Genomic DNA, 22,449 nt, shown 5'->3' with positions numbered 1-22,449 from the left:
GACACCACTGTGCTGACCTGAACTGGATACTGAACCAGTAATAGTAAGACAAGATGATAGTACTGGCAAGGAGACTGGCCTTTTTCAATAATACTCTATAGTCACCCTACAGCTGTGGAACAGGAAAGGCTGGGATGCACTGGGAGCTTGTTCTTATCATTAGAATTCTGCCTAATTTTCTTTCTTCTGTAGCCTTTCAAAACTACAAAAACAGGTTCTATACTTAGTTCCTCAATAATCCCTGTCCTGAAGTTTTGAAAATATAGGCACAGCAAAACAAGCCTCAAGAAAATCAATAGGATTATTCCGCCAGCTATCCCTCACCCAAGTCAAACAGTTTTCTTTACAACCATGAAGCAACTGCCCCAGGTGATATTGGACAAAATGAGTACCTGTCATTTCCTCCCCTTAGTAGCCATTCACATATAGCTTACTCTTCCATTTCTGGCCTCACTGAGCAGAACCAAATGAGAGCCTGCTGCTGACCTTTTTAGTATGGTCAAAAGAGAGAGCTGCTGTGACATAGCTCACATCTAGGTGCGAGCTCAACATTGTCAGTAACAGTATAGATGCATAATTTTTCCAATTCTCTAATAATGATTTGATATCAAAAAGTGGGTTAAAAATGTACTGAAAACAAGTCAATTTAATTAACTGCAACCTCATTCAGAAAACGTGAGGATATTTCACTGTAATTATTTTTGGAACTGAAATGGGCACACTTCATGCTGCTTATCTTAAATGATGTTTTGCATGCTTTCTGAGGCACTTTAAGATGAGACTAGTTGGCCATAGAAAAGGTTTATTGTTAAGTTACCATAGTTGTTGTTCTTATTAATCTACTCTTACTTGCTTTTTCCAAGTGCAGTAATACTTTTGATTTCAAGGGTCACATTCAGATGCCACTATCCCAAGGACTAAGTGGAGAAAATTTAAGCACAGGCCAACATCTTACTGGCATTTGCAGAACCTTCTGTAAAGTAAATAAGGCTCTTGTGCCTATCAGTCTTTGGTGTGATCAGCTTCCTAAACTAAGAGAATAGAGGGGATTAGCTAAAGAGAAATGAAATGTACCTAATTAATTCCCCGGATCCCTGCATATTTTATGGCATGTTTGGAACAGCAGGAAATTGTGATTGAAATAAAAAATACATACTTAGAGCAGTGATGTTGAAAAAGGCTTTTTCCTGTTACTGTAGTATCCGTGATATATGAACAAGAGTTATTACATTTTAGAATTTTTTATCATAACAAATTTTCCTGTGTCAGGCTTTCTTTTTTAATATATATATAATGCAGAGCTGAGAATTCGAAGTCTCTGACAAGAAAAAAAATAATGTTAGAAAATGCATATTAGTTATCATTGTAAATTTGTGATGGTTTAGCTTTGTACTGTTTGCTTCTCCCCTCTCTCCCATGCTCTGTTTTCTCTGCTTTTCCTCCATTACATAAAATGTCAACAAGAGAAGACTTTATATGTTAGTCTCAGTGACAGAGAAACCTGGAAAAACTCAGGGAAGCCTGAAAGACTTTATCTGGATTTAAGTAAGAGTAGAAGCAAAGCACAATCAAAATTGAGATTTCAGGGAGAAAAAAGAGAAAAGATAAATAAAGGTGACCAGTTCCAAGAAAAGAAAAATTAAGGCAGCTTTAAATTTATGAAAGTATGAAATTAGTTTATTTCATTTCCTCATTCTCTCTCACTTTGGAAGAAGTGCCTTAGCTGCCTCTACATAGTTGTGCTTCAGAGCAGGGAAGAAAAATGAAAATGTGCTGTTTATGGAGCAAATTACAGAACTTTTAAGAAATTATCTTCAGGGAAGAATTACATAAAGATTTCTCTAAATTCATGTGAAAGTCTTCAGAGTTCTGCTCTTATATATTTCTTCAAAATACATATAGAGAAGTTAATGGATGTGTTTCTACAGGTCCAGTCATTTTTATAGGAAAGTTTCCCAGGTGCTTCTGACTATGTGTAGTTTATAGATTTTTGTGTTTTCCTAACACAGTGTGTAAATAAATATTTTTCCTAGTTTTTTTATTCCATCCTCTTTTGTGATCTTTTTGTATGTGGTACTCAATACATGGAACTGAATAGCCACAAGGGATGAAAGATATTTTTCTGTGAAAGCCATGTGTAATACAATTGCCAGTAAGTAGAATCATAGAATAGTTAGGGTTTGAAAGGACCTAAAAATCATCAAGTTCCAACCCCCCTGCCATGAGCAGGGACACCTTGCACTAAACCATTTCTCCCAAGGCTCTGTCCAGCCCAGCCTTGAACACTGCCAGGGATAGAGCATTCACAACTTCGTTGGGAAACCAATTTCATTGCCTCACCACCCTCACAGTAAAGAACTTCCTACTTATATCCAATCTAAACTTCTCCTCTTTAAGTTTTAACTCATTACCCCTTGTCCTATCACTACGGTCCCTAATGAAGAGTCCTTTTCCAGCATCCCTATAGGCCCCCTTCAGATAGTGGAAGGCTGCCATGAGGTCTCCACGCAGCCTTCTCTTCTCCAGGCTGAACAGCCCCAACTTTCTCAGCCTGTCTTCATACAGGAGGTGATCCAGTCCCCTGATCATCCTCATGGCACTCCTCTGAACTTGTTCCAACAGTTCCATGTCCTTTTTATGCTGAGGACACCAGAACTGCACACAATACCCCAAGTGGGGTCTCATGAGAGCAGAGGGGCAGGATCACCTCCTTCAACTTGCTGGTCATGCTCCTTTTGATGCAGCCAAAGATACAGTTGGCTTTCTGGGCTGTGAGCACACCCTGTTGGCTCATGTTCATTTTCTCATCAACCAACACCCCCAAGTCCTTCTCCGCAGGGCTGCTCTGAATCTCTTCTCTGCCCAACCTGTAGCTGTGCCTGGGATTGCTCCAACCCCTGTGTAGGACCTTGCACTTGTCATTGTTAAACTTCATAAGGTGGGCATCAGCCCACCTCACAAGCGTGTCAAGGTACCTCTGGATGGCATTCCTTCCCTCTGGCATATCAACCGAACCACACAGCTTGGTGTTGTGGGCAAACTTGCTGAGGGTGCACTCAATCCCACTGTCCATGTCAGCAATGAAGACGTTAAACAAGATTGGTCCCAACACTGATCCCTGAGGGACACCACTCATTACTGGTCTCCAGCTGGACATTGAGCCATTGACCACAACTCTTTGCGTGCGGCCATCCAGCCAGCTCTTTATCCACCCAGTGGTCCATCCATCAAATTGATGTCTCTCCAATTTAGAGAAAAGGATGTCATGTGGGACAGTGTCGAAGGCTTTACACAAGTCCAGGTAGATGACACCAACTGCTGTACCGCTGTCCATCAGTTCCCTTAGCCCCATCATAGAAGGCCACCAAACTGGTCAGGCAGGATTTCCCCTTAGTGAAGCCATGCTGGTTGTCACCAAGCACCTTGTTGTTTTTCATGTGCCTTAGCATGCTTTCCAGGAGAATCTGCTCCAAGATTTTGCCAGGCACTGAGGTGAGACTGATTGGTCTGTAATTCCCTGGGTCATCCATTTTCCCCTTCTTGAAAATGGGGCTTTTTCCAGTTGTCGGGACCTTCACCCAACTGCCATGATGTCCTGGGTTCAGCGGTAGCAGTCATGTTTTTTCCTTTGTGTTAACTGGTGCAGTGCTGTGTTTTGACTTCTAGTTTTGAGAACAGCGTTGGTGAAGCCGATGTTTTCGGTTGTTGCTAAGTGATGTTTACCCTGACCAAGGACTTTGTGAGGCTCATGCTCTGCCAGGGAGGAGGGGAAGCTGTGAGGAAGCAGAGACGGGGCGCCTGACCCGGGCTAGCCGGGGAGGTATTCCATACCACAGCACGTCATGCCCGGGGTGGGGGGTAACTGGGAGTTGCCCGGAAGAACAGGGGCTTCCGGGTGGAACTCGTTTTCTTGGCCGGTGGTATCGTATTCTCTTCCCTTGTTATTTTCCCTTATCATTGTTTTAGCTGATAGTAGCGGTGGTGATTTGTTGCTGGACTGTTCTTGTCTCAACCCGTAGGAGTTGCACTCTCTCGATCCTCCTCCCCGTTCCTCCGGGAGCGGGGAAGGGGAGAGCCCCGGTGCAGGGAGGGGGGGGGAGACGAACACGGACCTTGATTGTTGTCAGCTTGGCACCACTCACTGGGAGTGAGTGAACAAGTTACCTGACTGGGTTTAAACCACGACACATGATTTTTCAAATATGATGGACAGTGGCTTAGCAACTTAATTTGCCAGCTCCTTCAGGACCTGTGGATGGGTTTTATCAGGTCCTATGGACTTGTGCACATTCGGGTTCTTAAGATGGTCTTGAACCAGATCCTCTCCTACAGTGGGCCTAAGGCCTTCATTCTCACAGTCCCTGCATTTGCCTTCTAAGACTTGGGTGGTGTGGTCAGAGCACTACTAAAAAAGTAGAAAGAATTAAAAGTAGAATTCCAGAAAAAAAGGGTCTTTACAGAAAAAGAAGAACCTTTGCATTCCTCTCACCAATGAACAATATGACAGCATGAAGAAAGGATGAAGAATATAAAACCAGGTAGCTCTGGAAAATGCTAAAAGAAATAAAGCCACAGGTAAACAAAGAATGAAGTGGTTTTTCATACATTCTGTGAACAAGAAAGGTAGTCTGAACTGGCCACAGAGAAGGACAGACAAGAACTCAACAAAACCAGTATTGTGTTAAAATCACTCAACTACATCAGTTCCCAATGGACAAAATGTTTCAATTTGCAAACTATCAATCATGTGGCATAATAAGGTAAGTAAATACACCATAAGAGAGGGCTGTCACAGGATCTGTATCTTCTGCTTTGGAAATAGACACTTCTGGACTGCTTGAGTATTTATTTTCCATAAAACAGATAATTATAAAATAAATAATTGGTTTACTATGGCATTTATGGGGCAGCAGGAAACCATTACTTGTTGACATTTCCTTACAATAACATTATCTCTAAAGAAAAAAAAAGGAAAAAGGAAAAAGGAAAAAGGCTGTGGCTTTGTCTGTCAAACATTCCATTTTCTTAAGTAAAAGCCACTGACTGACATCAAATAATAATATTTTAAGTGAAATTAAAAGGCAATAAGCTAATCTTGTACAGTTGTCTTCATCTTCAGAATTCTGGACTTTTGATACTTTAGAATATCATAATTCATATAAGACCTGCAAACTTTACTAAAATATCTAAAAAATTATAATTAAGAAGCTATTTATAATTTACGCCTCAACTAAAGCTTGCTGTGGGGTACAAAGGTAACTGTTGAGACATTTTTAATAAGGATGAACAATGTATTTGATTACAAATGTCAACAAGAATACAGAAAACCCATATCATCAGAAAAACTGTCCTCCCACATTTCCTTTCACTACACACAATATTACTACAATTCAGCATTTTCAATTCCTTGAAATGCATGGCCACATTTTCTCCAGTTTTGAGAAATACTGAATTATTTTATTTTTTTCACCAGTTTGATACCTGTATAAACTGAAAAATAATCTACATTAAAGTAATTGAAACCGTTACATCCTATGGGACTTTACATGTTACGCAGATCTTTAATCTCTTCAAACATCTAACTCACAAATTTGTAATGCAAGTCAAATTAAAGTGAAATTCAATGCATCTCAGAAAGTTCACAAAACTCAGGTATTATGTCTAAGCCTATAAATGAAGACAGAAAAGTACATGTGATATGACTATAATGACCTCTCGCCAGCGGCAGACAAATCTCATAACACATCAATCCGTTGTGAGAGACGGAGTGATCAGTCAAGCTCTTTGAAATGCAGTTCTCAGATTTGGTTTGCTCCTGTTTGGGGTAGCAGCCTGGATTCTACATTATAATTCAGTTCTTGCAGGTAGCGCCTTTTAGTTCACCTTTAGTTTAGTCATTTTAAGTTAGTCCAGTTCATATAATGGGACAGGGTAGCAATTTCACACACCTCTAAATCATCTCAATTAACTGTTTGCAGAAACTCATTTAAGCATCTGGTTATCTCTCATAAAGCACCTAAAGACATACCAGGCTGAGTTATCTACTTCTACTTGAAATTTGCATAGTAATTTAATAGGGCAAACATTTCCAAAGGGGAAACACATGTAGTATGACCAAAGTATTATGCAAATTTTGTTTTTACAGTGATTGTAACCCCGTCATAATATCTTATGCCATTATACAAGCAGTGCATTAAGCCATCTCATTGCTAATAAAAGCAGGCAGGAGCTGGACCAGATATCCTTCAGCTTCAGCCTGAATGTATGGATGCCTTAGGGGCTCACTACCTATTAATTTAAAATTCTGAAACTAATTATGTATGTCAGGGTGACCTCTCTCTAATCTACATTCATCACAGAACACAAGCCTTCTGTCTCCATTGCTCCCACAATAAAATCGCTGTCGATAGACTTATATAATTGACAGTATCTGAAGTGGATTTGTACCGCGGTGCTAATTCAAACTGTATGTAATCCCAGCTGAATAAAGATAAGCAAAAATAATCCAACAATCTCAAGTAATTAACCTCTAAGGTTTCACAGTAACATTGGAAAAAAATTATTACCCGTGAATTTAAAAACAGTGTTTCAGAGTATACAGAAGTCACATTTATTGCCAAGCTACCAAGAAATTACTTACAACATTTACAGATGCAGATGTAGCATAAAATATATTCGCTTCTATTTATTTATCCCAGGGCTGCTCTGAATCTCTTCTCTGCCCAACCTGTAGCTGTGCCTGGGATTGCTCCAACCCATGTGTAGGACCTTGCACTTGTCATGGTTAAACTTCATGAGGTTAGCATCAGCCCACCTCACAAGCGTGTCAAGGTCCCTCTGGATGGCATTCCTTCCCTCCGGCGTATCAACCGAACCACACAGCTTGGTGTCATCGGCAAACTTGCTGAGGGTGCACTCAATCCCACTGTCCATGTCAGTGATGAAGATGTTAAACAAGATTGGTCCCAACACCGATCCCTGAGGGACACCACTCGTTACTCGTCTCCATCCAGACATTGAGCCATTGACCACAACTCATTGCGTGTGGCCATCCAGCCAGTTCTTTATCCACCGAGTGGTCCATCCAATTTAGAGACAAGTATGTCTTATGGGACATTGTCAAAGGCTTTGCACAAGTCCAGGTAGATGACATCAACTGCTGTACCCCTGTCCATCAGTTCTGTAGCCCCATCATATCCCCTTAGACGTGCACACATCTCTAATTCCTCTTGTTTATTCCCCATACTACCGGCATTTATACAGAGGCATCTGAGTCAAGCTCCAAATGAACCTGGCTCCTTGGCTGAAGCAGCTGGCACATCTCTACATCGCTCCAAGTGTTCTTTAGAGGTTCTGACAACTGACTGGGTGTGTTGGGGTGGAATGATGCCCCCCTCTCCCAACACATCTAACTTAAAGCTTTCTTGACCAACCTGGCAAGCCTCCTACCAAAACCACTCTTCCCCTTCAGCTCCACCAGCCTCCAGTAGACCTGGGCTCCCAAGTTGAGTCCCATTTTCTAAATACCAAAACCCTTGAGTATGGCACCATTGTTCTAACCATTTATTAACCTGGCAAATCTGCCTAACCTTTTTAAGGTCCTCCCCTTTATCCTGGAGAATTGATGAAAAGACTAGCTGAGCTCCAGGGCCTCTAACCGCCTCTCCCAGGGCTCTGTAGTCCTTCTTTATGTTCTCCAGGCTACACTATCTCTATCACTTGCACCCACATGGACAACTAGAAGTGGGTAATAGTCAGTGTAACTTGCTAGAGCAGGCAGACTCTCTGCAACATCCCTGACCTGAGCCCCTGGTAGACAACACACGTCCCTTGAGACTGGGTCTGGCTGACAGATGGGTGCCTCTGTTCCTTTCAAAGTAGAGTCCCCCACTACTACGACCCGCCATTTTTTCCTGGCCTCATCAGCAGTGATCTTCTTTACCCGTGCATCAGCCCGTTGTTCACGTAGTGAGTGTGTTTCCTCATTAGCTCCCTGCAGAACTGCAAAGCGTTTCTGGGTGGGGACAACAGATTTAGGAGGAAGCCATTGCTGTTAATTGTCGTCTTCCTCCTTTTTTTGTTGGGTTTTGTTTGTTTTTTTTTTTGTTTGTTTCGTTTTTGTTGTTACTATTTCCCAGCTTCCTGTGTTAACAGTCTCCTTCTTTCCTCCATGAGCTACAGGGGACGCTTGAGGCCCCTGCACAGTTTGGGCCTGGAGCAAGCATTCCTGCTTCTCCTCAGCTTCCCTGGCATCTTTCAGCCTATGGACAGCGTCCCGCAGCTCAGCCCCTGCTGCAGGAGGACCTCCACCAGGGAGCACCGAGTGCAGCCCTGCCCATTGCGCACCGCTCCCTCACCAGACCAGTGCAGGCACTCTCTACACTGCAGCCTCCCCTCTCATCGGCTCTGCCACCGCCGGGGCAGCCAGAGCAGAGCTCCCAGAGCGGGCCGTGGCCATAATTCGATGCTCACCATCCCGCTCGCTCTGCGCCACAACCTGCCCCGACCGCCCTGTTCGCCGCGCTCCCTGGGGCAGGTTTTTACCCACCCGGGGCTGGTGCCGCTCCTCCTGGTGCTGCTCCCTGTGAGTCCCTGCTCGCGTCAGCTGAGCTGCCGGATCCTGGGCAAGGCCTGGCGAGCACTCGAGGCTCCCTCGGTGGCTGTTGCTGCTACTAGTTGAGGCTCCTGGACGCTGATCTCCCTCCCTCCTCTGGTGTTGAAAGCCTCCTCTCTTGAGTTGCTCACCTCAGCAATTCATTCAGGTTATTGTAGGCCCCCATCATATACTGGAAGGCTGCTATGAGGTAGCTCCAGCTTTCTCAGCCTCTCTTCATATGGGAGGTGCTCCAGACCACTTATCATCCTTACGGCCCTCCACTGAGGACCTCATGGTCCTCCACAGATAATACTGAAAAAATGTTTGTGAATTAGACTGAATGCTAAGCTGAGTTCCTGTAACTATGCTATTAAGCAGTAAAAGTGAATCTGGGTTTAGAATATTCCCCATTTATAAAACTCAACTTATTTTTCCAAAGAGTGGTATTATGCACTCTCTGAAAGGAATTTCTTGACACGAGTCACTTTTGATATTTGTGGGCTGTCCAGAAAACAAAAATACACCATTTCAGAAAATGTTCACAAAACATCAAGCACTAATAATCAAGCATTTTTTTCAAAAGACCAGTAAGCTTATCTAAGGTTTACTGGTTATATTCTTCATGTTTTTAATATAAAATCCCCCCTAAAAAAAAGCATTTCTTTGTGACATTGATCTGCTTTAATTATTTCTTAAACTTTCACTTTTTTGAAGGCATACTTTTACCTTCTTTATTTGTCTGTTTGCTTTTTTTTTTTTTTTTTTTTTTTTTGTAAGCTTTTGTTTTTACCTTTGGAATGTGTGCACCACTGCCAAGTTCCATATATTTTTGTCAGTTCTATACAAGCCTTCTTTCAGTGCTTTTTCACCACTGCTGTATCAGCAACAGTTCCAAACAACAGAAAATTTTCCAGTTAGAATAACACACTCTTATTTCTTTCATTATTGACAAAAACATTTCTAAGGAAAGATACAGTATGTCTGGGTAGGATTTTTGAAGTAAGGGCTAAAGGGCAGAAACACTCAAATCTTATAGACCTTTAAGATACCCGAATGTCCAAGTTAAGAATGAAGAAACTGAAATTCCAAATTGTGACACATTCAGATGTCAAAATAGATATACCAGTCTTCCGTCCATCCTTTGGACGTCAATATCACTGATGAAGGTCCCAGGACTTTTCTAGTACATAAATAACCTTATCATTACAATGATAGGTTGGTTCACTTCTTGCTAGTGTAACACAATGGTGGCTAATACAGAAATCATTAACACAATGACAACACCATAAGCACACAACAGTTTTATTTTATTAACAACCTGCTTCTATGTTAACAATTCCAGTGTTACTTAAGTGATGTCCCCATTATAGTAGTGAATCGTGTTTTCATCAATACAGCAAGAAAGACATCAATATGAAAACTGCTTATTCTGAATCACATTAAGTACTTATACTATCTAGGTGTTGACTTTAATGCAGGTGTGGAGGGATCTATGAAGCAGCAGAATCCAGTGGTATCACCATCCCAAAGTACCCCCAGTGGCTTCTATTAGCCTGTGAAGAGTTTTGAATAATTTTTAATACTGAGCAAACCCCACATTGTTTTCCAAGAAATATCTCTTTTTTACATGCATAATGTTGCATTTAGGTAACCCCAGATTGCACCTTTCTCTTCTCATAAGTAAGAGATGACTCCTAAAAGTCATTTAGAAAAGAAAGCCACCTTGAAACTTGGTAGAATTTGAAGGCCCAAGTAATCTGATTTTTTGTTTGCATTCCTCCCCCACTTTTTTTCTTCTTTTAAAACTAAACACATCAAGCATCTGTGTTTGTTTCAGCAGCATTCAACAAAGCACACATACTGGCATCTCCAAAGTTTCTCCCTTAACAGTCATTAACTTCCAATTCTCAACTTCATTAAAACAATGTTCTCTCCAGACATTCTGCAAGATATATCTACCATGGCACATGATGGCTGTCCTCTGTAATTCCCTTTCAAAACCAATTCCTCATTCCTTGCACAGTCTGACAGTTTTGGGGCTGTGTAATGTGAATACATGGAAATAACAGAATGAGCTCTCCACTGAGTGTGTCTTCATCTCTAAGTATATGCATATCTTTTCAGCACTTATGAATATATGCTAGGCTAGGTAATGGGTCTGAATCAGCAGCCTTTTAAAAACCCCAATCAAAGAAAGACCAAACGAACAACCAACAGAATTCATCAATCTCCTTTAAAACATGACATTATGCCTATTCTGATTAGAATTTTCTCCCAAAATTATCACTATCAGTAGCAAAACAGCATGATAATCAGAACTTTATGATTCACAGTACGACAAAAAGGCACATACTGAAAGCTTTCTCTGATTCAGGAAGCAATTATTTAATTTGATCTATGGTAATGACAAAATCCATGCACCACAGACAGAACTAATCTGGACTTAACTATGTGTTATATGTCCACCAGGGTACTCAGAGAGTCTTAGGACTAATTTTTCTTTTTCTTCCCCTGTTCTCACCAGCGTAATGCCAGGTAATGTCTTAAATCAGATTTACTTTGAATTTTAAAGTAGCAAAGAGTGAAAAATAAACATACCAAAGTTGTAAAGTGCTAAGCCCAGTGATCATTGGCCATTTGTATTATATTGCATTATAGATGTACTTTTGAGAGGAGAGAAGGCAGTCATTCTCATCAGGAAATTAGAAGAAACATCTGAACAGAATGTCAACTAATCTGCTGTGATTAGTATTCACAGATGAATCTATACATTTATTTCCTAGGACTTAATCCTGAAATCCGAAGTTAAACTTTTATGTTTAAGAGCATGTAGAAGCAGTTGCAGAGCTGTAACAGTCCCTTCAACTATCCTACCAATGAGAACTCAGAAAGCCACCGCTAGTTTTAAAACTCTGCCACAAGAGCTTCTTCAACAGCTCATAACAAATTTTCTACAGCGCCTCTCTATAGCATTTGCACTTCTTTTACTGCAAACTTGTTTTACTAATTGAAGCTGAGGCACATACCTAGATACTTCTTCATTGGCAAGTAATTGACAATTCCTGATGTAATTACCATTTCAGTCATTTACAAAAAATAACAAAATGGGGATTCTGTCTTTTTCTTAAAATAGACACTACTTTATAAGTTCTCATATAACTATTAAAACCTTTGCAAGTGAAGATCTTGTCATTTCCTACTGGTAAAGATTGTCCCTATCTTTTTCTTTCAGTGACAAAGAGCAGGCTTTTGTGCATGCCCATTTGATGTCATGAGGCATAATTTTAGGTTTGTCAGTGAAGAATGTAGAGCCTTGCAGAACATAACAGCTTATCTGCAATTCGTGTGACTGATCCAACTCTATCATTAACTTACACATCCTACAGTACACATACATAGCCAGTGCCATTCTCAGTGCATACTTCTGGTTTTCTCAAAAATTGTGGACTGATGCTTGAAGTTTTATTGAGTTCAAACTGTTTGGTGGAAAGTGATCTTGCCAAACATCTGCTTTGGCTTACTTTTCTTTGTTTGTTTTTGTCCTGGGTTCAGCAGTAGCAGTCATTTTTCTCCTTCTTGGTAGCTGGTGCAGTGCAGTGTTTTGACTTTCGGCTCTGGAACAGAGCTGGTAACAGTGAAGTTTTGGTTTGGCCAAGGACTTTGTGAGCCTCATGCTCTGCCAGGGAGGAGGGGAAGCCAGGAGGAAGCAGAGACAGGACACCTGACCCAAACTGACCAAAGAGGTATTCCATACCACAGCACGTCATGCCCAGGATGTAACTGGGAGTTAGCCGGGAGGGCTGGGAGACTGCAGGGTTGGAGGAGGTATCGGTCAGTGCTTGGTTGGGCTGGGGGGCCGAGTTATCGGTTGGCTGGTGGTGAGATGATGTATTCTCTTCCCTTGTTATTTCCTTTATCATTGTTATTATTGGTGGTAGCAGCAGTGATTTGTGTTATACCTTAGTTACTAAACTGTTCTTATCTCAACCTGTGGGAGTTGCATTCTTTTCAATTCTCCTCTCCATCCCTCTGGGAGTAGGGAGAGGGAAAGAAGGGGGGGAGTGAGTGAACGAGCCCTCTGCCTGGTTTTAAACCACAACAGTTTACTTATTTAATATCAGTCAAAATAGTATCATGTGCCTGGAGATCAGACTTTTCAAATAATGATGTGGTGGGAAAAGACACATATTACTACTGGTATTGAAATAAATCATTTATTTTTATGTTAAAAAGCCTCAGAAGTACTTGTATGTTTCACAGCAATTACCTCACAATGAACATGAACAGAGAGCTGTTTTACTATTGTGGTTTCATAATTTCTGCTCGACTTTCCATCTGTAACATTACAGTGTATTTGTATCCTTTACACTGTATGAGATGGTACTGATAACACCTGCTTTCAAACCTTTCATTTTGATAAATCAAAAGAAATGCTAGGACTTTGAAAAAAAAACACAAACAAACAAACCAAAACCAACTTTGCATCACTAACATAAATTATGTAGATTTAGTACATACTGTAGGCAAACCCATATGCCAATAAATTTTACAGCACACTATAGTCCTTTAAAGTTGCATTTTCTGCTGTAGGGGCTGCTGTAAGACCTAGGTGGAAGGAAAGTCTATTTCATCAGTTTTTCCCTTCTTCCAAGACAGAGTGAGCTATTAAAAAAATAATTTCTCAAGCTAATTTGCAATTGTTCAAGTAGACCTGTGTGCCGCCTTGTTACACCTGCATTAGCCTATTTTTTTTTTTTTAATGTTTGAATAATTGTATTTTTAAGACCTACCAAACAATATATTATTTCCTTTTAATCCACTATTTCTGATTTTGAGTGCACCACATTATAAATGTAGCAATAATCACACTTTGGTATAGCCTGCTCATGCAATATGAGACAGGTAAGTACACAGGAAAATAGGGCACTAAAGCTTATAGAGCTGACAGACCTTTTATTCATCTCAAGGTTTGATGGTTTCTGGACAAATGCACTATGATTGAAATCCCATGCAGAAGTAAAACTTTCAAGGTGCAATAGTATTTCATTTTCATTATCGTGCAAGAAAAGAAGAAGAAATGTCTGCAGTAGCAGAATGCCACAGCTATATGTTAAGACTGGCAGTTTTGTGATTTAAGTGTAAACAGGATGGCGTTCACTGCTGTCTTTTCCCTTCCTCCTGATCCTTATTTCTTTCCTTTTCTTTCTCTGCACTTTTCCAGCAGACAGAAGTAATAAACAAGAAATGCTGCACCAAAATTATGTGCTTTTGAAGCACAATTCAGAGCATCGCTGCCTTCCCTGGAAATGAAAGCAACCTCCTTATCTCAGGTACTTTATGAAGAAAGGCAGGAAATGGTAAAATAACCTTACTGTTGCATATTAAGTACAACAGTATTCTTACATATTAAAGAACCAAAATGCAATGTTTTATCTGGTGCAAATCAACTCCCTTCTGGAAAAAGGCTGCTCTCTGTCCTTAATCTTATAGATCTCTCACAACACCGTTCCCAGCACTGCTTTACCTAACATGAGAAGAAACTTCACCGTAACAGTAAAGCAGGGGGTGTAGCTGCCAATACTCTATGTCCTTTATACTTCAGTTAGCAGGGTCCTCTCCTGAACAACTGTCTGGAGGCAGCACTGCCAGACAACATGCATTTTATGACCATATGTAACCATCAGATTTTTTGTGCTGCTGCAGTGAAACAAGGGAGTGTCGAGTGGAAATAATCAACCAGTCCCAGTACAGCTGAGAATAAACGAGTAACGTGAAGATTATTTTTTTCCAAATTTCTCAATAGAGAACTAGCATTATATACAGAAAGCTCCCAAGATTTGGTTGACTGAAGTCATGAGCAGGAAGTCCACTACAGATGCAGGAAGCAGTTGCACTCTGTAGTACATTTTCAGTCTGAATACCAGGCTCCCCAGGAGAAGCCTATCACTAGGCTCTGTTAGGAAGTGAAAAAATAAGGTAGAAGAACTGTTCAGACAATGACTTCCTTACTCTTTGTCTGAGGCAAGAAGGCCTTTTTAAGGTCTTGAGGAAGTTAATATATAACTTATTCTTCTGAAAAAGAAGCAGGAAGGCAGTAGAGCTGGGGCAGGATAGGCAGGTCCTGAGGGGCTGTGGGGGGAAGCGCTGGGAAGCTCAGAGCTGCCAGCCATGAGAAAATGCTGGTGTGTGGGGTGGCTGAGGGAAGGAACAGAGATTGGATTGCAGCCTGGTTAGCTGGTTTTTTATCCCTAAATTCAGCAGTATCATTCTGTTGTCTTTCTTTGCCACATCCCAATATATTTTTGAATGCTGTAGTTGCTGGGCGAATTTGGCGTCTCCACTATATAAGGGGAACAGCAGCAAGGGTAGTGTTGCACAGGGCCCTGGCATGAAGAAATCCTGTTCAAAATAGTGCACAAAAACTGGAAACACAGTAAAAGCCTGAAATACTCAGGCAGCGGTGAAAATGCTGTTCCAGTGACCCAGATATTATAATTCTTATCTGTAATCAACACTTTATGACACCGAAATATTTATTGCTATGCAGGAAAAAGAAAAAAAAACCCAACAGACGAATCTGTATCATTCCCATCAAACACAGAGAGCCCTACAGTATTAATGCACTACATTATTAATGGATGAAGATGAATTGTTTCATGTTGCAGTTAAATTCGAGACATTGTTTCATTGATCTGCGAAAAGCAAAACACTTAAAATGGTAACAAACTTCATCTCCACCCCACAAGAAACAACTGTTCCTAGGAAAGTTTGTCTCTGACCTATTGGATACATGGTAAAGGGTGTGCCTAAAACATCTGCTGCAAGATAGGCTTCAGAGAAAACTAATTAACACCATGTCCAGGAATTACATGAGCAGATGTATCTTGGATAAAGTCACTGACAGGAGATCACTTTATGCCAACACAATTTTAGCTTGGAAAGAAAAAGGTTTGGAAAAGCCTTTATTGGAAAAATTGTGTAGGTTGAAATGACAAATAAAAACAGCAAAAGAGACAAGCTGAGAGGAGGAATCCCATCATCCCATCCGTGCTTACACTGGAACTCACAACTGTGAAAGTCAACATATTAAAAAATGTCTGGAGACATCCTAGTGAAGAGACTAGCACGTTGAGCTGATAGGAATATTTTAGAGCCTGCTGATGGTGTTGTTTGAGATAAAAGCCCAAATAACAGCCTCAAAATAATGAGAGCAGGTATCAGTGTCTTTCTGCTTGCAGTCAGCAGCAAACCAACCTGAAAAACAGATTGGAATCTGCATGACTTCATTGCTAATGTTGAGGTTCAGATCACTGCAATCTACAATAAACTGTGCTGTCACCTAAACAAGGAATCCAGCATGATTTCTAAACAATGATGTCTTACAGCTTTTCGCCCCCTTAATTAAAAACAAACTCAGGCCAATTTTTGAGTGCAGGAGTTTAATCTCTCACTGTTGCATTTTTAGCATACTCTTTAATGTGATTTTCACTTTATTGATTGAAATTGCCAAATCTATTTCATTGCCTCTTCAAAGGACTGAACTCACAGAGGGAGATAAACAAAAACTATCATCATGTTTAGAACTGGTTTTCAGCATCTGTGCTACCTCTCTTCCCAACCACCTTTTGCTGATAGCTTTTCAGAGAAATTTTCAGAATGACTGAAAAGATGCAATGCCAGCCAGGTTTGCTGTAGGTTTTGTGATATGTTTCCGAAAGATTAATGTTTTGATTAAAAGAACTTTGGTTGAATTTTCTCATAGAAAATTGTTCATAAACACGTGACTCTTATTTTTTTGGTCCTAGATTGGTTTTCTTGCTTACAGTGAGACACCATATGTAGAAGCAGAAAAGAAGAGAACAGAGATGCTAAACCCAGGCAGTGCTCAGACATATCATGGTTAAATAGTAGGTGGCAGCACAGAACAACCTGGCAGGCTCAGGCTTCATGTTAATTTTAGAGCCAGCTTGGACAACAGTCCTCCTCGATCAGAGTTCACAGGTTCCCATAAATAACAGATGATTTCATTGTAATGTCCACTAAATATTTTACTTGTGACAGGTCATGTTTCAGGAATGATAACAGATATGACACAGGTGGCAAGTAACATGTTCATTCATTTTGACTTGCAATTAAAGAATTGCCACCTCAGTCTTATTAAATGCTTCCAAGGAGATTGACATTTTTTGTAATTTTTTTGTCAAGTAGAGTCATGCATTAGAACAATCTTTTGATCATATATTTATGGAGTAATTAGTGTCTAGTGGGTAGAGAGGAAGCAGGCGATGAGGCTTCCTCAATTTTACTTTTAAGTTCAGCCACTGATCTCTGTTGCTTTTGGCAAGTTGCTTTTTGTGTTAGAGTTGATCTAAGTATAAAATACTGTAAATAATGCAGGTGTGCTGAAGTCACAGGCAGGATTTAAGCAAAGCAGATGCCCAAACACCACTGTGATAGGAGAGATCTGAAATACCAACTGGATTAGAAAAATCAGTAACATGTTTATTGAGGTTTCAAGGTTCAGCCTCAAAACAAGCAATTTTCAGGTATCATTCACATACTACTTACATCTCTGTGATTTTTTTCATTAAAAAGATTTCCTTCAGTCATTGACAAAATGACAGATTCTGTTAAAGCTAATGGTAAGGGCAGCTGTTTTTCCTATTTTAGTTTCATGCCTGATTTTCCATCAACTTGAATCCTGAATAGTCCTTTTACATTATGATTTTGCATTCACTTTGAACAGACATAAATGAGAATATGCATTTTAAGGCAGTGAAGAAGTAAGCTTTTGATGCAGAAATTTTAATAGTTCTGCAACTATTATTTAGCTCTCATTTTAGTATCCTGAGATGGGATGGAAGTAGAGATCCCATCTCCAGGATCTTATAATTGCTACAAAAATGAAGGCAGAAGGATATTTTCAGCTGGTAAATTCTGTAGTGCTCATATGTAACAGCAGAAGAGAAAAGTAGAGATTAAGTTATATATCAGCCTTGGAAGGATAATCCGTGCTTAAGAGACAGTAAGAAAGAAGTCATCAAGATTTTTAATGAAATTGCCAAAGAGGAAGGAAGCGAAGTATCAGTAAAATATACATGGGTAGACAAAGGAAGCCAGTATGCAGCAGAGCTCTGAAATTAGTAAAATAAATTTGGATTTGGTGTTGAAAGAAATACAGGCTAAAAATATATCAAAAAAGGGATGCAGGGTGACAAAACAATGCAGAAAATATGGAAAACCTGGGGCCAACATGTCATTAGGGAAGTAAGAGATTACAGTCAGGCAGTAGCTGCAGTTTTAAGCAAGAAGCAAATACAGAAAGAGACCCGACAATACCATGTAAAATAGAGATGAATGTTAGGTTCCAATTTAGGAGCACAAAGCTTCAATGGTCGCCCGGCCCTTGACAGCAACCACAATGCAGTCAGCCCCCTAGTGGGGCCCTCGTATAACCCAATGCAGTCAGCTCCACTTGGAGCCTGCCTGTAGTTTTATTGGTGTGCTCTACCCTCCCGCGGATAGAGGGCACCTGTTTCTAAGAATCCTGACTGATAAATAGATTCAAGATCCACAAACGAGGCACGGTAATGGTAACCCAAACTCGTGTCATTTTATTAGTTACACTCCTGAGGGCAATTATCTAATGTACGGAGAAAGAAAAGAAGTAGAGAAAGGGGAAGAGAAAAGATGTTAAAGGTAAAACTAGTCACCTCCCTGATCCAGCGGCATCCCGTGGATCTGCTGATGATCCTCAGCAATCGGTGGTGGGCGCACACATGGGTTCTTCAGTGATGCTCTTATAGTTTTTAAATTCGCTGAGTCATTCCGTGTGAGCCATCTTACGCCAATCACTTTCTCGGTGACGTCAGCATTGCTGAGTGTGGCCTAGAAATTCGCGCCCCTGAGCCTCCTGTTGCTTGCCAGGTACCTGCAGTGGGTGCCGCCTGCAGCCAATCAGTGTCCACTGCACGGGAACAGGAGCAGGAGGAGGACGAGGTGAGGGGTAAGGGGGTATTCGTGGCTGACATGGAGCTGTCCTTGGCCCCCTAATACACAGTCTCTGTGGCCATGACTGTCCTTGTTCGGTCGGCCATTTTGAACAGAAGGTAGAACTTCAGATTTTCTGAGTCATCACAAAAAAAGGCAGAGACGAGTCCCACACCACTCTGTGGCTCAGAAGATCTTTTGGGATGTCATGCATTGGGCTCACAGGGGTTAGGAAAAAGGGGGGGAGGAGAAAGAGAGAAAAGGAAAGAAAGAAAAGAAAGAAAGGAAAAAAAGGAAAACGTAAAAGGAAACTGGTATGCGTAACTATTCATAAACAATTTATACAATATTTACAGTTTCATTCAATTTATACAATGTTTACAGTTTCATTTTCAACATATGCAGATACTCAATAATTTTTGTGTTTCTGAGGGATTGGCTGGGGTAGCTACAAAATGTATATTGGTAACTAAGGGGGCTTATAAGGATGCTGGGGAGGGACTATTCATTAGGGACTGTAGTGATAGGACAAGAGGTAACGAGTTAAAACTTAAACAGGGGAAGTTTAGATTGGATATAAGGAAGAAGTTCTTTAGTGTAAGGGTGCTAAGGCACTGGAATGAGTTGCCCAAGGAAGATGTGAATGCTCTATCCCTGGCGGTGATGAAGGCCAGTTTGGACGAAGCCTTGGGTGGCACGGTTTAGTGTGAGATGTGCCTGCCCATGGCAGGGGGGGGTGGAACTAGATGATCTTAAGGTTCTTTCCAACCCTCACTGTTCTGTGATTCTATGATAACTGCACTTTTAATTGAGTGTATTATGCAAGGAATTACGCAAGGTAATATAAGCAACATAAGACGTCCCCAAATTAAGTAATAAAATATCTTTTTAGTCCATGGTTCTCCTGGAAGCCAGGACCACATACCAAAGTCCCACCTGTTCCATGTCTGAACAGGAATGTGTGCTAATTTACAAATTCCTGTAATCTACAAATTCCTGTAATTTACAAATTCCTTTACAAAATCCTTTTAACTACTTCTCCACTATCATCAATTTGTAGGCTACAGTTGGAATCATTTTATTTTCCAAAAACTTATCATTTCTCTGCTAGTAAGTAATCGAGACCAATCTATGTTGTAAAATTGCCATCCATATTTGAGTGGCTTACGCAGCCAGTGAAACTAAAGCTGTTGCAATTTGATTTGTAATGATTTCTAAAATGGCTTATAATCAAATGATACAGTTTAAATTATAGATAGGTTCTCGAGCACCACTGATGGGTTTGTAAAGGTTCCAGTTTGCAGGCCCATAATGTTTGATAATTTGCTCGGGGGACCATTCATCATTTCCCCATCATTTTGCAGAACTACCAGTAAAGGAGAGGTCAAGGGATTGTTTACTTTTAGGTAGATCATCATAAATTGGGACACCGAATTGACCACCTTTTTTATAATCAAGTAAAAAGAATAAGGGTCAGACCACTCCACTATAACACACCCCCATCCCATTGGTAGGCAGGAGGTTATACGCATAATGTCCACATATCCAGTAGTGACCTTTTAGGCTGGGACAACTGTTTGAAATGGTCCTGTCCAATTTATGTTAGCCATATATTTGCTCCAATTTCCAAAGTACAGGTCTTTGGGAAAAGGTGATCCCACTGTGTTGAGACACCACCATGCTTGGTATCCTGGGTTATGATCACAGGTGCAGTTTCCCCCATTTATGTCTAAACTCCACCAGGAACCCAGGGTTTTCCAGTAATCTCCAGTGGAGTTGTACCATCCCCATATGGGAACAGCGAATTTGTTACTGCAGTTTGAATACCCACTGCAACCCAGCCTAAAAGTGCACTCACATTGAGTTTCCCCCATCCAGACTCCATTTGATTGGTTACGAGATAGACAGAAGTGACCCCTTTTTGGTTATGTTATAGACCAAGGTGTGGTATCATCGTAGAGGACATTTGCTATGGAACTGTAATTGTTCACTAATTGGTCAGGTTCCAAAGGGATGGAAATCCAGGGCCAACTAGACAGTCTCATTGGTCCTCCAGAATTTTGTTAGATTGAAAGCCCAAGTGACAGCTCTCCCGAGTAACAAGAACGCATTATTTTCATTTAGTGGGGAGCTATCATAGAATCATAGAATAGTTAGGGTTGGAAAGGACCTTAAGATCATCTAGTTCCAACCCCCCTGCCATTGTCAGGGACACCCCACACTAAATCATGCCACCCAAGGCTTTGTCCAACCTGGCCTTGAACATTGCCAGGGATGGAGCATTCATAACCTCCCTGGGCAACCCATTACAGTGCCTCAACACCCTAACATCTGCTTTGTTGGTCTTAAATGGCATGTCTAAAAACTGAAGGCTGTGGAGTCCTTTTGGAGATCCAGTTACAAATCTGGCAGTTTCCTGACCATATGTCATGAATAGAGCAGAGCACAAACCAACACTTTAGCCCAGTTGGTGTAGATCTCAACAGACAGCATTGCTACACCTGTGACTTTCTCTTGGTACAATTTTCAGCGTCAGTATAAACATATTGTACTATAGTAACGAATGCAACCTTGGTTTTATAAGACCTGGAGCCATAATTTTACTTTATGCCATTCAAACATGCAACCACTGAATCACCCAGTGGTCTAAGCTGCTTTTTTTTTTTTACCATATTTTTTCTTCAATCCTCCTATATTTTGATGTGTTTCAAGATGTCTTAATGATGTACTTTACAGAAATAACTCTCACAATAACTCACAGAATTGAATACCTGTTATCAAGAGTGCACTGGAGATTTTCCATCTCCCTGAGTGACCATATAGCCATCTTTCTTGCAGCCCTACACCTAATTCTTTACATTATTTTGCAGTTAAAGTTTTAATCAGATCCTCTTTAAGACTGTCTTAGTCCTATCACCGGAGGAACTTTTGGTGATCCAAAAGAAACAAATTATAGTTAGCCAGATTCCCCTTTCCCATGATAATACAGACATTTTATAAACATTACTGAAACCAAACCACATAAACAAATACATGCAGTCAAAGTCTTTATTCCAAGTTCTTGTCTTCTAGGTGCAGCTCTTCATCCTGTAAATAAATAAAAGGGAATTATCAGTCCCTGTTAGAAGGAAACCGCATCTGGTATAGGTTAGAATGATGGGGTGATCCATCAAGTATTAATTTTGCACTCTTTTCCCACTGTATCCTTTGCTTTCCGGGCATATTCATTGAGTGGGGTGTCAAGCACTAGGGGAACATCTGTTACGATGGGGATCGTTACAAATACTGGTTGTCCAGGGTAATATAATGGGTTTTGGGATGATCAGGACCTTGAGGAGTGGGTAATATTGTTGGAGGTCCTGGGCAAAATGCTGTGATTTTGGGGCTCCCAAATTTTCTCCATCTGCTATTTACTAGAGTGAGAGCCTTCTGTATTCGTGTTGCCCATCCTGGGTTTTGTGGTTTGAGGAACCTTTTAAGCAGACCATTGGTTTTTTCCACTATCCCCTCTGCTTGAGGGTAATAGGGGGTGTGAAAAATTCATTTGACCCCTTCCTCAGTGGCCCAGTCTTGGACAACTTTGGCAGTGAAGTGGGAACCATTGTCTGATTGGATTGATCAGGGTTTTGTGAAGGAGCTGAACCATCCTTTTAGGGCTTGAACTGCATTTTCTCCTGTTGCACGTGTGAATGCTTCTGCATGCACTAACCTGGATACAACTTTGACTCCTACTAATGTGTATTGCTTTCCTTTGGATCAGTGAAAAGGCCAATATAATCTATCTACCAAGTGTCCCATAATCCTTTCCCACTTTTAATGTGTAAGGGGAATTGGTCTAGAGGGTGTTTATCGAGTCAACTATG

This window comes from Pezoporus flaviventris, unplaced genomic scaffold, assembly GCF_033815535.1.
Source record: "Pezoporus flaviventris isolate CSIRO_AGI_PZ_B2104156 unplaced genomic scaffold, CSIRO_AGI_Pfla_v1 ptg000023l, whole genome shotgun sequence".
NCBI lineage: Eukaryota > Metazoa > Chordata > Aves > Psittaciformes > Psittacidae > Pezoporus > Pezoporus flaviventris.
Note: the sequence above shows the minus strand (reverse complement) of the source record.